The sequence below is a fragment of the Gossypium arboreum genome, chromosome 6 (genome assembly GCF_025698485.1).
Source record: "Gossypium arboreum isolate Shixiya-1 chromosome 6, ASM2569848v2, whole genome shotgun sequence".
In the NCBI taxonomy this organism is placed as follows: domain Eukaryota; kingdom Viridiplantae; phylum Streptophyta; class Magnoliopsida; order Malvales; family Malvaceae; genus Gossypium; species Gossypium arboreum.
Window position 1 is genome coordinate 22,835,359 of NC_069075.1, and position 4,660 is coordinate 22,840,018.

The 4,660-nt window shown below is 39.0% G+C and overlaps 1 non-coding gene across 1 annotated transcript; it reads left to right on the plus strand.

The window, feature by feature from the left end:
• Positions 1-321: 321 nt before the first annotated feature.
• On the plus strand, positions 322-428 carry LOC128294341 (small nucleolar RNA R71). The gene has a single exon (XR_008284653.1). It is a non-coding gene; the product is annotated as a small nucleolar RNA R71 (small nucleolar RNA).
• Positions 429-4,660: the final 4,232 nt, after the last annotated feature.

Here is a 4,660-nt window from a genome sequence, read left to right on the forward strand (position 1 = left end):
GTTTGTTCCATTGCTACTTGCTTTGCACTACATTACTGGGTGAACCTGTGGAGAACTAAGAAAACCATCAATCTTTTTATTCAAGAGTTCTACCTGATTTGAAAGTATGGTGACTGAATCGACGTTATAAACACCAGTTGTTTTCGTTGGCTTTGTCCTCATGACTTGCCACTAATAGTATTCAGTGACATCTCCTCTATAAACTCATGGGCATCTTCCTGTGTTTTATTGTTGATGGTTCTGCCCGTCGCTGCATCAACCATTTGCCGAGTCGAAGGATTCAAACCATTGTGAAATGTTTGTACTTGGAGCCAAAGTGGTAACCCATGGTCAGGGCACCTTCTGAGAAGGTCCTTGTATCTCTCCCATGCATCGTAGAGTGTTTCTAAATCCATCTGCACAAAAGAAGAGATATCATTACGTAATTTAGCTGTTTTAGCCGGCGGGAAATATTTTAGTAAAAGTTTTTCTGTCATTTGTTCCCAAGTAGTAATTGACCCTCGTGGTAACAAGTTCAATCACTGTTTAGCTTTGTTCCTCAATGAAAGGGGAAACAATCGAAGACGTATGGCATCATCAGAAATGCCATTAATTTTAAATGTATCGCATAGTTCTAAGAAGTTGGCTAAATGAGCGTTGGGATCTTCATCCTACAAACCATCAAACTGAACAAATTGTTGTATCATTTGAATAGTGTTAGGTTTTAATTAAAAAGTATTTGCAGTTATAGCAGGTCTAACTATGCTTGATTCAGTTCCTGTTAAAGAAGGTTTAGCATAATCATACATAGTGCGCGGAGCAGGGTTTTGATTAACCACAATTGAAGGAGGTAGTTGATTGCTTTGGTTTTCAGCCATCTCTTCTGTTGGGGGTTGAGTATCGTCTTCTTGCTCGTTCTCCGTGTATCTTAACCTGCGCCTTATTTCTCTTTGGTTTCTACGAACTGTATGATCGATTTCTTCGTCAAAAAGTAATGTCCCGATGGATTTCTTCTAGTCATAAACTATAAAAACCTGCCAAGAGAAAGAAAGGATAGGTTAATAAATAACAATAATAGAAAAATTAAACTAAATTGCAAGAAAAATAAATGGCTAAAGTAATAAAAATTGAGCGTTCCTAATATCTTAGTTCCCCGGCAACGGTGCCAAAAACTTGATCACGTTATTTCGTGATAGGTTTTAAATATTTATAATTACTCGTTCTTAAACTAACTATTATTGCGATATAAGCAAGTGTACTTATCGAACAGTAGTATAGTTTTAGCAAGACCGGATTGTCGAACCCACAAGAACTAAAAGTACTAGTAATGACTGTCTTGTTATTATCTAGCCTAAGAATAAAGAGGTTTTGTTTTAATTAACTAATTATCTAAACTAAGAATGCACAGAGAAAAGAATTAGAGAATTGCTTTTAGGAAAAATTGATTGACTTAAGACAATACCTAAGGAAAAATCCACCTAGACTTTACTTGTTATTCTGGCTCCGAATCAGACGATTTATTCATTCAACTTGTTCCGTAGAGACCCCTAAGTTATGTTATTATCCCTATTCAAGACTAATAACGTCTAATCCCTAGATTGAATAACTGAGACTTTTCTCTAATTAACCCTCTAGGAAACTCTCCACTCTTCTTTCATTTTTTCCCCTCTCTTTCCCCTTTTCCATCTTCTCACCCTTGCAAGAATCACACGGCCTCAATACCCATGCCAGTGGCCGACTGCAACCACACCCCACAATCACATCATCACTCCCCTAGCCACCGGTCCTCCACTAAAGGTTTTCTCATCTCTTTTACTTCCTTTTGATGCTTACTATCATGATAATCTTAATTTTTACCCTATTAGTTACATTTTGCTACTAATTGCTTATCATATCATCCTCATTCTTAGGATTTATTTCACGTATTTTATACCATTTTCTTACCATTATTAGCTACTTTAATCTTTTTCGTGTTGAATCCAGTCATGCTTTTACTATGCCATTTGCCATAACATATCTGCCATCAAGTTTGATTGCTTTTGGTTGAGTCTTGTTAGTGTTAGTAGTTTTTTTTGAATTTGTTAGTTTAATTCTTGGTTAATTTCTTGTCAAATTTGTTAGTATCTGTTATCTTTTCTATTCATTAGGATATAATAGTAGTTCTTCTTACAAGTATATCTTGTCAAATCCACGAGGCAAGAAGACTGCTGTCCCCGCCTCGAAGAAGCGCAAAGGAGCATTATCCTCCTCGAGTCCTACTACCGAAATTCGACACCCATTCCTACAGTTTCCCCTAGGACCTCGAAGGAACTCTTTCAGATACTACAGGCCCGACCCCTAGGTGTGGGCCATTACATTGATTGGGCCGTACTCGAGCAGATCCAACTCTCTAACGCTTTCCGGGCCCTCTTGACTACTGACTCGTGGGGGCTCTTCTTCGAGATCATTGAACCGACATACCTCGAGCTCACACTCAAACTCTACTCGACCTTTCACCTTCAAGTTGTTATGATAAAGTTCGATGATCCTGGAATGGTCCACTTCTGTCTCAGCGGTTTAGTTCGCCAGTTGAGTGTGCCTAAGTTTGGAGTCACGTTAGGACTATACACGGAGGAGTTCATGGACGACGACGACTTCGCCAGTCTCCACCGCCACATCCACTACTCTCATTCAAACTGCTGGAGGGCCCTTGTTCTTATTTCGGCCACCTATGACCCTAGTTGCTCCAAGGCATCAGCTCTCGCCCCATCCCTGCGATACCTACACGCTATCCTAGCCCACACCCTGATAGGACGGCGAGAGAGCACCGCTGTCGTCAACACTAACGATGTCTATTTTCTATGGAGCATGGCGTATGGGCGCATGTTCGACCTCTCCTATTTCATTGCCTTCACCATTCGCCATCAGAGGAAGCGACATAGGAAGAGAGTCATTTTCATCGGCCCTTATGTGACTCGCCTGGTGCGATACTTCGGTCTCCTGAACACAGCGGCGCAAGCATCCTCCCTCACCCTCATCGGTTAGATGTCCCTACAGGGCATCTCGAACATGCTCCATATGAGGATTATTGAGCGACGACGTGGATTTGATCCTCCCCAGTACCGCCTCGTCTAGTCAGCCGAGCAGGAGGACCCAGAGGACATTACTGATGATGTCCCTCCACCTCACGAGGATCCAGCCTCTCAGCTGCCACCTATTCATCGTCCAATTCATGCGGCAGTTTCACTATCTGACATCTCTGAGCGCCTCACTCGATTTGAGCAGCAATGTTTTCAGCGCTTTGATCACATTGATGCAACTCTACACCAGATTTGTCAGCACCTTCACATCTCATTGCCGCCCCCACCTCGCGAACCATCTGGCGATGAAGATGTTTAAAGACTTTTATTTATTATTTTTATGTTTTACTTTTATATTTTTAAAACTACTTTTTATTTTATTTTTCTTTAATTTTATTTTTACTTCATCCTTAGGTTTTATAATTTATATTAAAGAATTTTTACTTTCGGCCATTTCTTTACGAGTAATCATGCTACTTTACATTTCCTAAAGAGTTATTGATTCTATCGCAGTTATGTAGAGCTCTAAAGCTCACTATTACTTAGGAATTTGCAACTCCACTGGAAAAGGTTCTCCACGACTGCCATGTCCTGCTCGACCACGACCATAGCTACCACCAGATATAATATTCTTTTGGCACAGGATTTATGGACTAACGAACCTCTACCACCACCGGAGTATCCTCCTCCAATCTCACACTTGCCTTAGCTGACTACTCTCCATGAATCCAATTCAAGGATTCCATTTTACATTCAAGAAGTTTCACTTCTCTCCCTATCTTATGATCTTATATCTATATTTTTCAGTAAATCTATCTTTGTACATTGAGGACAATGTACATCTTAAGTGTAGGGGGGAGTTATTTATATCATTATCAGAAAAATCCCTGAATTTTGTCTTATTCTCACGTGACTCACTCATATCACTATTAGAATAAATTTTGAATTTATGATTCTTATTGATATTTCTTCAATTAAAACATAGGCATTTATGCATTGACTGTTTAAACCTTAAGGAATTAAAGAATTAAGCATGATAAATTGATTTTTGAAAATTAAAATTTTTAGGTTGTTTCCCCAAGTTTAGGTATTATCTTGAGTTGAAATTCACAGGATTAACATCAAAGAGCCATAATTTTTATGAGATCTTGAGCCTTTAGAGCATATATTCTTTCTTTCATGCTCACTTTTATTGTTTCTATGAGTGCGTCAATGTTGATTTGTTATTCTAGAACTTGCTTCGATTATGCATGTCAAGACCACACCATTTGATTTGATATGTCGAGATGATAAAGGCACTTAGGTTTAACCCACTTACCCTATAAAAGTCTACCTTCATAATTAACCCTTAGTGAACCCACAAACCATCAATCTTTTTACTCAGTGCTTCTACCTAACTCGCTAACATAGCAACTACATGTATAATAAAAACATCGGCTACCTTAGTAGGCTTTGTTGTCATAACTTGCCACTGATAGTTATTGAGTGTCATCTCCTTAATAAATTCTTAGGCTACTTCAAGTGTTTTATTATTCAGTGTTCCACTAGCTACTACATTAATTATTTGCCTAGTCGAGGGATTCAAACCATTGTAAAACATTTGAACATGAAGACACAAAGGT